Genomic DNA, 11,370 nt, shown 5'->3' on the forward strand with positions numbered 1-11,370 from the left:
CAGTCCATATAGGCGGTCCACGGCAAAATAGAGAGAGTCAGGCTGGAGCCTTTCTCTTCTTTTCTTTTCTCTTCTTTTCTTTTCTTTTCTTTTTTTTTTTTTGTGGTTGTTACTTTCCAATTTATTTAGGCTTGATCATTAGCAGTCGGACTGAAGGCCCACGTTAATCCAAATGAGTGTAACACAAGGGCGGGGTATGATTCACAGTTTGAAAGGAGGCTCCTGTGTTGAGGAGAGGAGCTGCTAAGTCTGACAGTGGCCTTACTCCTTACAATCAAGGTCACTGCCAACAGCGGATTCTCTGAGAGCCTCACACCAGGAGATTCAGAGCAGAACAAGGCTATGCAAGGACATAAGGAAGAGACTCCCTAAGTCTGAGCATTCCAATGGGAGACTGAGCGGCCCATGGCGGAGCAGCAGTGTCAGCCTCCGATGGATGGTCAGGACAAGGGAGGCCACCCAAGGCACAAGCAGACACTGGACTTGGGTGTTCGGCTGTGACTGCTGACTTTCATCCAAGGAGTTCTTTGGTCTTTGCTACTAGATGCCCGTCCAGCTCTGCTACCATGTCGTCCGCCATTTGGCTGATCTGTTTCTAGAGGAGTCTAATGGTGTCCTCCTAGGCTTTGTTTTTTGACTTCTTCAGTTTATTCATAGCATTAGTGTAAACCTTCCGTAAATTTTCTTTGGCCTTGTTGGTGTTCTGTTTGGCCAGTTTTACCAGCATTTTTCTCTGTGTTCCCTGGTTACTTTAGGAATGGGTACCTGAATTAGTGTTCCTTCCACTTCTGGTTCAGATTCATTCCACTTTCTCTTACAGCCTTGATAGCTGCAGCTGTACACTCTGGGAAGCTGGCCATATTCACCAGAATCATCTGCGGCGACTCCATGGAGATCTGGCCAATCTGATTTAGAGCGAGCTTCCCATCAGCAGTTACCACAGTAATATGATCAAGAGATCCTGGTGCAGTCCTTACGTTGAGAGTCTTATTGAAATTATCCTTAAGCGCTTCTATCACAGACTTCATGTCTTCATCCACCTCTTCCAAGCTGATTATATCCTCGACCAAGGCTGTATCAATGTTCACTCTGGCCTGGGGCCACCCTTTGCCTTTAGCTTTAGCTTTCTTGGTTGCAAAATGGCGGACTGGTACTGCTGGGTAGGCTGAGTATTGCCTGTAGTCATGTTGTCTTCCATTCACTGTCTTCATGGAAACTTCTGAAACAGGTCTGGTCAAGGCATCAAGGTAACTTCGAAAGGCAGGGTGCAGCGGGCGAAAGCATCTTATTCCTAAGGCCGTGATGGAAGAGAATCCTCAGAAGCATCCACAGCTACAGCCGGGATTACAGAGAAACACACGCGGTGCAGCGGAGGTGGAGGTACGGGCGTCATGAGCTGGAGCCTTTCTTTATGCCTGCAAAATTCACCAAGACCCTAAAAAGTATAACTGAGTTAAAACAGTGTTTCTAAAACCCAGAAAGAAAAATCCAAGTCTTTTCCAAGTTAACATTGCCATCTAGTCCATTAAAATACCTCAGGGCTTATATCGTTATTGTTTAACATAGGCATGTCTTGGTATGTTCACTAGGCTGTGAAGCTGGAAGATCCAGACTTGAAGAGAGTATCTCAGCAAACACTCAAATGGCTGTAAGAGTGCTTGCTTCTTGAAACACAGCCTAATGGTTACTCTCTCAATCGTCAACTTGATGAGGTCTAGAATCTCCTTGGGGAGGGTCCTCTAGGCATGCCTGAGGGGCATTATCTTGATTAGGTTAATTGAGTTGGGAAGACATGCCCACTGTGGGTGGCACCATTCCTTATAATGAGATCCTTTACTGTATAAAAAGGAGAAATGAGCTGACCACAAGTATTCATGGTTTCTCTATGCAGTGTGACCAGCTGCTTCAGTTTCTTGCTTTTTTGCTCTCACCTGGGACTGGAGTCAAAGTAAACCCCACCTTACCTTCCTTAGGTTGTTTTTGTCATACTATTTTATCGAGCCAACAGGAGAGGTAACCAAGACATCCAGGCATAGCTATTCTAGAACTTTGTGGAAGCTCAAGGCCCTCTCCGATTTCTTCATCTTTTGTTTCTGCCTGCCTCGTTGATAATCCTCTGTCTTTGGGGACTGAGCTAATTGACTGGAGACACAGGAATTAGTTTCTAGCACTTGCTCTTTCTGATCCTTTCTTCCTTAGCAGGTCAGAAGTGAAGCACGACCCTCCGTTTGATTTTCACAAATCCTATCTGAAAATGTTTTGAAGAACCAGGGATGATGTCACGTCAAAACAATGGCAGCGACTCCACATGGACCTCAGTATTTCAGTGGCTTCTCATTGGACTCCATTTTGGCAGAGACTTTGTACAGATCCCAACAACATCAGCAACTCCCCAGAGACCTCCCCAAAGACTTCAGATTACAAGTCCTTACAAATGGTGTGCGTCTGTATTATGTACCAATTAATCACACCTGGAGAATGTAGACTATATCTGAGCACATGATGTGTGTTTCCTGGCACCAGCAACTGTTTCTACAGTTCTCCAGGCACCACCAAGAGTCTATATTCCTTTCGCTTCTGGTGTTAACCACTTTAACACCTTAGAGTTGGTCCCACCAGACAGCCCCTACTTCATACACCAGTCACAGGTCTGGGTCACTAGTGTTTATGACTGACTAGTTCTTTAATTTTATTTCTTTCAATTAAAATGTAATTATGTAATTTCCCCCTTAACTGGCCAGTTCTTAGTTGGGAGTTCCTGTCATTCTTGGTGAACTTGCTCAAATAGGTCAAACAACTCAGGGAGGCCCTTTATTTATATTTACGTATTTATTAGAAAGGATTCAAACTCAGGAAGAGATGCTTAGGAAGACAACAAGGGAGGCTGAGGAGCCTCCATGACTCCTCAGGGTGTGTCGCTTCTCAACACTCCACTGTTCAGACACTGTGTGTGTGTGTGTGTGTCTGTGTGTGTGTAATAAGAGACAGCCTAAGGCTACGGTTCTCAAACATCAGCCTGCATCAGAATCTTCTGGCTATTACAGCAGAGTTGCTAGAATCTGGGGGATGAGGTAGGGTGAGATAAGGCAGGGGCAGGGAGGGTATGGTGTTTCTACTCAGAAGCCTCTCCTAAAAGGCAAGCCAGATGAAAGAGCAAATTCCCTACCTTCAGGCAAGCATACAGCCCGCATGAACTTCAAACCCTTCCATGGGAGTTAGTGACACAATCACTTCTCTGGAAGAGGGTTAGAGGAGGAGAGAAACTCCATCTTGTTACAACATATGCCTTGGAAGGCAGTGGCCAGCCTTTATCACGAGAGAGAATCTATTCTTAAAAACCGAGCTTCCTCGGGGGCCTGAAACGAGGAAACATCGTTTCAGAGGCCCCAGTTTGGTTTGGCAGTGCCTTCATGAGAGAAGGTACAGGGTTGTGGAGAAAGGAGGGCCTGTGCCCCAGGAGGAAATGGCACACTCTGGAATGGCTGTACATAAGGAGAGATAGCCCAGTGGACTGGGACATCATCAACTGAAAATTACCCGAAGGCAGATGGATCTGAGCTTGAGGTAGGCGGATCAATCAACTTGTGGAGTTACTTATCTGCATTCACTGTTATACAGATAGAGAACTCTGACTTCTGATGGTGTCCAGGATGTCCTCCACAGCTGCATTGCTTCAACTGAGGAGACCTTTAATGTAGGGGAGGGTCCTCTGCCTAACCTGGCCTCACTGATGTGGCTACCTCCTCACTCCCAGCGCACCTATGAGACGCTCCTAAGCTAAAACACCCATTCCCATGTGTATGTGTGTGGGAGAGGTGCGGGGGTGGGTGGGTGGGTGGTGGTAGTATTATATGGGGAGTCAGAAGAGTTAGTTTGCTGGGTTTACAGACTGTAAAACTAAGTGTGGCCAGCAGAGGGCGCTGACCCACTGTAAGTAGTGACTGACATTAGAAGCGAGTCCAATAGCCTACAGCTCACGTTTCTCCTGAGCCACACACAAATAGAAGTCCCCATGCTGTGAGGAAAAGCTCAACCACTGTCTCATTTTTTTGTAACCCCACAATTCCCTTTTTCTTAAATGTTTAGCAGAATTTTTATTCTACTTTAGGTTTAAAATTTTGGTGTTATTCCCCTTCATGCACCCATATGTTACTCACACATTTTTGAAATTCCTAGGCAATGTTTTCTGTTCCTTAATAGTACCCCCCACCATGTGTCTGCCCCTCCCCACCCATACCGAGGAGCGTTTCCATTTTACTTCTATTGGCTCTAAAAAATATCATTACGCTTTCAAAATTATTTTTTCTTACATTTATCTAATTTTGATTTTGAACTTTCTTGTTATTGGAAACTTAAAAAAAGATTTATTTGTCTATTTTATGTGTATTAATACTTTTGCCTGGCTGTATCTGTGGACCATGTGCATGCAGTGCTTTCAGAGGCCTGAGGGGGGCATCAGGTCACTGGAACTGGAGTTACAGACAGTCGTGAGCAGCCATGTGGGTGCTGGGAATTGAACACGGGTCTTGTAGAAGAGTAGCCAGTGTTCTTAACTGCTGAGCTCTCTCTCCAGCTCCCCTGTACATTGTGGTTTTTAATTTTTTTTTCAGTACTGGAAATCAAACCCAGATCTTTGGGCACAATAGGCACGTGCTAGGACTAGACTATACCTTTACCCATGTCCTCTTAACTAACTAACTAACTAACTAACTAATTATATTTTATAAGTAAGTGTCTGTGTAGATGTCTCTGGAAATGAGAAGAGGGCATCTGTTCCCTTGGAGCTGGAGTTACAGTTGTCATTAACCATCTGATGTGGATGCTGGGTCCTTTGGAAGAACAGACAGTGCTCTTAACAGCTGACCCATAGCTCCACCCAGGGGATATTTTTTGATGTTTTTGAGACTCTACTGATCAAAAGAAAAAAAAAATGCCAAGGATGCAGGACAGGCTGATGGAACAAAACATTCAAATATTAATACAGAAAAAGTACATGGGCATGTCCATAACCTCCAGGGACTCTGAGATAAGATCAGGAGAACAGATGAAGGAATCCACAGATAGGAGGATTGTAAAAACTTAGACACCAAAGGCAGAGAGAATCTAGCTGGTGAAATTGTGGCAGAGGATTTCATAGGTCTAGAGAAGGAAACAGATACCCAAGGGAAAGAAGCATGCAGAACCCCAAACGGATATGGCCAGGAGAGAACCTTCCCAAACACAACACAAGGAAACACCATTTAAAGCCATAAAGGTAGAATGCCAATCTGTCTACAAGCAGGCATTCCATAGGAATAACAGCAGATTGCTTGTTAGCAACCCACAAAGATGGGATGATACACATCTTTCAAATCCTGAAAAGCAAACACTGTTAACCTAAACTGCTATCTCCAAAAATATCTTTAGAATTGATAGAGACATAAGGACATGTCAAGTCAAACCCAAGCTAAAGCAGTTCATGACTCCCGAGCCATCGGTGCAGGCGATATTGAAAGGAATACTATACACAAAGAAGGAAGGCTGTCTTAATCACAAGAGTGCAGGGAAGAGTAAATTTCAAGTGAGGAATGACAGAACAGAAGAGAACTGGGAAGGAATCCATTATGATCAGCCCAGAAAACCAGCAGAGCCTTTGTAGTGGTAGGTATTTGAATAGGTGGTGGTATAGTCCCGCTAGCTCCCGCCCCCCATGTTCCCGCTCTAAGTTCCTGCACTAAATGCTGCACTGGCTGGCCAGGAGCGCTGGCCCGGGACCCACAAGATGTTGGTGTGGCTGCTGCCTTCACCTGTCAGCTCCGTGGACCCCATGGCTCTAAGCATGGCCCTTTGGCCAACTCTGCCACCCTCATAGTGCTTGGCTCAACCCCAGACAATAACTGCCATCCTCGCAGTACCCGGTAGAAATAAGACTCTTAATGTTTAAAGATTGCCCAGTGGATTTATATTTCAGCAAACTCTCAATACACAAGATGCCCACACAATTAGAATTGTTAACCCAATTACCTAACCTTGATAAGAATAACTACTTTAGACTGCTAGAGACACGCAGACATCGGGTGACATCTCTCCTCTCCTCCTTCTCCTTCCTCCTCGTTCCGTCCTCCTCCCCACCCCTAGCTCCGCCTATCTCTTCTTCAATGACAGAACTCTTGCCACAAGCCTTGATGCTACTAGAGAGAATATATATACTCTCTATGTATTTATCCTGTCAGCCAGAAAAACAACCAACAAAATTATAGGAACTATAAAACACAAATGTAAATGGCCTCAAGTCATCAATGAAGAGACACAGAAAATGATTCATTAATATTCATATATGCATCAAATGTTGGGCCCCCAGTTTCATAAATCAAAACACTGATGAACAAAAATGTCATAGGCTCTGATACAATAATAGTGGATGAGACCCATTCTCCACTCTCATCTCTAGCCAACTCATCCAAACTGAAAATCAACAAAGAAACCTCGGAACTAGGGTACAAAATATGTTCACACAGACTTAAGAAACAGAATATTTTTCAGCAGCCCATGGAAACTTCTCAAAACCAGACACCATTAAAGGTCATAAAGTAAGTCAAGAAATAAGAAAGAATTGAAATATTCTCTTGTATCTGATCAGATCATAGTTCAAAAAAAAGTAGAAACCAATAGCAAGAAAAATTATAAAAACTGGATGAACACGTGGAGATTAAACAACATATTCACCAGTGGCCAGTGAGTCACCAAAATCAGGGAACCAGGGAGAAAATTTAAAAGCTCCTAGAATACAATGAAAGTAAAAGCACAATCTACCAAAACCTTTGCCACAAAGGTAAAGCAGTTATAAACGGAAAGTTTAGGGGCTGGAGAGACAGCTCAGGGGCTAAGAGCACTAGCTGCTCTTCCAGAAGACCTGGGTTTGATTTCCAACATGCATGGCGGCTCACAGCTGTCTGCTAACTAATGTTCCAGGGGTTCCAATGCCCTTTACTGGCTTCCAGAGGCACTGTGGACATGTGGGTACTCAGACATACATGCAGACAAAACACCAATACACATAAAGTAAATAAATAAACAAATAAATAAGTCTTTTGAGAAAAGAAAGAGGGAGGTTTATAGCTGTGTGCACTTGGATTGGTCGTGGTTTTCTGTAGTGCTCTCTGTTTGTTGCAGAGAACCTTTCTTGATGACGGATGAAGAAGACCCATGTCTGTGGGGATAAGTGGGTAGTAACTAGTGCTCCTAACGGGCACTTCTAGCAAAGTAACAGACACAAAAGTCAGTAGCTTTCTATGCTGTAATAAAACACCATGGTCAAAAGCAAACTATAAAAGGAAGGGGTTATTTGGATTCACGGTTTCAGGATGGCAAGAGGTATGGCAGCAGGCATCAGCCAGAGCAGGAAGCTTCCCTCTCACATTCTTAACCATGAGCATGAAGCAGAGAGAGCAAGTTGAAACTAGTAGGTAGCTTTTAAAATCCCAGAGTCTGCCACCAGTAATGTACTTCCTCCAGCAAGGATACACCATCTAGATCTTTCCAAACAAGGCCACCAACTGAGGGCCAAGTGTGTAAATGCTCAAGACTATGGGGGACATTTATTACTCAAGCCAACACAACAGTAATGGACTTGTTGAGAAAAAAAATCAGAGCAACTGCACACACACACACACACACACACACACACACACACACACACACACACCAAAACAAGAATTAACAGCAAACATGCACAAAAAACCAACCCAACTCCACAAAGAAGCCTAATCATGGAGGTACAAGACTCCTGCCATGAAAACATTAAGACAGAAAACAGAAAGACAACAGAAGATGGAAAGATGTCCACATTCATAAATGGGCAGCGTTAATATTGTAAAAGCTACTATATAATTGAAAAGAATCTACAGATTCAATGTAATTCCCATCAAATTTCTAAGGACATTCTTTACAAAAGTAAAAAAAAAAAAAATCTGGAAACCCACATGGGAGCACTAAGAGTTCCTCAAACAACTCTTAGCAGAAGGAACAATGCTGGAGGCATCATAACACCTGATCCCAGATTATATACTGAACCATGTTAACAAGCACAACACACCCCAGGCCTGCAGACAAACGGGGGTAGCACAGAGTACCCAGAGATAAACCCACACAGTACAACCACCTAATTGAAAACATTTTAAAGATAACATTTTATTTATCCTTTGAAAATCTCATACACATATACAATATATTTTGATCATATTCACATGCTACTAGCTCCCCCATCTTTCCTGGGGCCCTCCAAACCATCTTTCTCCCAGCTTCATATCCTCTTTTTAAAAAATATTATTAATAACTCCTTGAGTCCAATTAGTGCTGACCATATGTGCATGGGTGAGGGAAGAGCTGTTAATAGCATGCGCTGCAGAACAGACAGCGTCTTTAACAAACGGTTCTGAGAAGCTCGACTTCCACGTGGAGAGGAGTGAGAGGTGATACTCTGCCCCTGTTCAGAAGGATCAGCTGAAACACAGACCAAAGGACTTAGTGGGAGACCTGAAAATCCAATCTGAAGCTGCCGAAGGAGAATGTAAGAAAAACACTTCAAGATATAGACACAAAGCCCTTCTGAACTGGGCTCTAACAGCACTGGGAGTTGACAAATGGGATTATGTGAAGTTAAGAAGCTTCTGCACAGCAAAGGAAATAATAACCAGGGTGAAGTGATGGTATACAGAATGTGAGAATATCTTTACCAACAAAGTATCAAACAAAGGATTAAAGTCTGTTATATATACATATTATATGTTATATATACATATTATATATCATGTATATAATGTATAATATATAATCATATATAATATAATGTATGTTATATACATTATATATACAATACACATTATATAGTATGTATTTATATATGCACTTTATATATTTTATATACACATTACATATACATACATTTATATATACATACACATATACATCATATACACATACAGACACATACACAAATGTACATATACATATACATCATATACACATATACAGACATGTACATATACACATACACATACACATACACACATACACATACACACACACACACACATACACACACATTTTAAATCCCAAAAGCATTCAACCAATATATAGAGCAATGAACTGAAAGGACACTTTTAAAACTTTTTATTTTAAACGTTCATTTTAAACTTTTTATTGATTTTTTTTTTTTTGGTGAGTTTTACATCATGCACTCCTGTCCTGCTCACCTCTGGACCCCTAATATCTGCCCCTCGCCTCCAAAATACACACACACACACACACACACACACACACACACACACACCAAACCAAAGCATAGAAAACATGTCACTATAGATGCTGTAGTGAGTCACAATGTGCCCCACAGTCTATCCCTCTGTCCACACATATTCACTTGCAAATATTCATTGTAATGAGTCATTGGTCTGGTTCAAGAGCCCTGGGTTCTGCGACACCATCAATATTGGATTCTCACTGGGACTCCTCCCAGATTTTCTGCTGTTGTCCAGTGTCATGGAGATCCTGCAGCCTTAGATCAGCAGGACTGGTCCTTCCACAAGTCCCAACCATTCGCAGTTGATAAAGAGTTTGGGGTAGGCCGACTCAGAGCCCTGGATCTGGACCTCGGTGATAGCTGAGGTTGTCAGAACGCCCGCTCTTCACTATCTGCACCACTAGGGTGAGCTCTCCACCACTGCTCCAGCTGGGCCACCCAGTGCTGCCACCCAATGTAGTAGGCAGGGTCTGCCCTCCTGTTCTCATGCCCTTGGGGCCAGTTCACCCAAACCATACCTCCAGAGCCATCTCCACTGTACTACCCAGTCAAGGTTCAGGGCTCACTTTCCCAAGTGCTGCGGCCTGTGAGGGGCTGGGACAGCTTTCATACTTTCACACCCTTGGGGTTGGCTCACCCTTGCCTTTCCCATCAAGGCCAGCTCAGGTTACTCAGGTGAGTTATGGAGTCTGCTCTTCTGAGTGCTACAGCCAGTGAGGGGGGCAGAGCTAGCTCTCTTGCTCACGCCCTCAAGGCTAGCTCTCCTGACTGCTGAAGGGGATTGAGGTGGGAGGGATGTCATTACCCTGTATCCCCTGCCACCTCATGGCAGATGAGTGATGGGGCCAGATCTCCCTCTCACCTGCCCTCAGGGCTGGCTCACTGCCCCCACTCCCCAGCCCCTCCAGGTTTAGTTCTGTTGTGCTGTCCAGGCCCAGGTGAGTTGCAGGACCTGCTCTTCTGAGTGCTAAAGCTAGTGACGGGCAGGGCTAGCTCTCTCAAGCTCATGAGTCTGTGGGCAGCTTTCTTGGACAGCAGAGGTGGGGAGGGACTGGGGACATCACCTCTAAACCCACGACACGCCATGACAAACGAGTGGTAGGGTCAGCTCTCTCACACTCACACCCTCAGGGCTAGCTCACTCACACCCCCTCCACTAGGGCCAGTCCCAGTATGCTGCTTGAGCAAGGTACAGGGTCAGCTTTCCAAAGTGCTATGTCCAGTGAAGGGTGGGACCAGTTCTGCACAATCTTTGGGTTTCCATGTGGTCTCTGGAGGCTGCCCTGACTGGGGCATGCCCTTACAGGGATTGTTCTCTAGTGATAATATGAGCCAGGAACATCAACACAGACCCCAGGTGCTGCTTAGCCACAGACCCAGACATAGTCTCAGTGGCAACTTGAGCTAAACTTCACTGTGGGCTCAGGTAACAGGACTGGCTACCCACAAGAGGACTCTTCTCCTGCATCTGTCTCTGTTCAATGCTCAGGCTGCTCCTCTTCTCTCTCTCCCATCTGTCCACCACACACTAGTATATTGTCATGGCTCCTGCTGCTGCAGGCTGCTCACGTGGCTGGCGGATCCCTGGGTTACATCCTCCCTCTTGCACTGTGTGCTGTGAAAGCAAGATGGTGTCTATGAACTGCCAGTGCCATGGGGTGGAAGGCAGGTCTGTGGGCATCTTTTTCCTTCCTCACTGTGTGGCATGGAGGACTGTAGGTCTCTGCTACCATTCTCCTGTGTCAGGGGCAGCTTTGTTTATACACTGAAGGCCTAAATTCAGCCATAGGCCCAAGTCAGCCTGCTAACACTGAAGGAAGCCGAGGTCAGTGGCTCCATTTCAAGATGGCGCTGGCCTCATGTCTTCCCACTTGTAAACAATTAACTGAGCAACTGCTAAGGCAGAAAGACCGCCAAGTCACTGGCCAATTCCGAGGCGTAATATTGGGTGGTGAGCGAACAGCCAATCAGAAGTGAATACGTCACTCTAGGGTGTATTTAAGCTAGGCCGCTTCCGGCTTTTTCCGTCTTTCCGCTTTACCGTTTGAAGAAGTAAAATCCTCGTTTGCAGTGATACCCGCCTCTGGTGT

At 44.6% G+C, this 11,370-nt stretch overlaps 1 pseudogene; it reads right to left on the reverse strand.

Annotated features, from left to right (window-relative positions):
* Nucleotides 1–511: 511 nt before the first annotated feature.
* On the reverse strand, nucleotides 512–1,211 carry LOC117711979 (ribosome-recycling factor, mitochondrial pseudogene; annotated as a pseudogene).
* Between the last annotated feature and the right edge of the window lie 10,159 nt (nucleotides 1,212–11,370).

Source organism: Arvicanthis niloticus, chromosome 6 (genome assembly GCF_011762505.2).
Source record: "Arvicanthis niloticus isolate mArvNil1 chromosome 6, mArvNil1.pat.X, whole genome shotgun sequence".
Lineage (NCBI taxonomy): Eukaryota > Metazoa > Chordata > Mammalia > Rodentia > Muridae > Arvicanthis > Arvicanthis niloticus.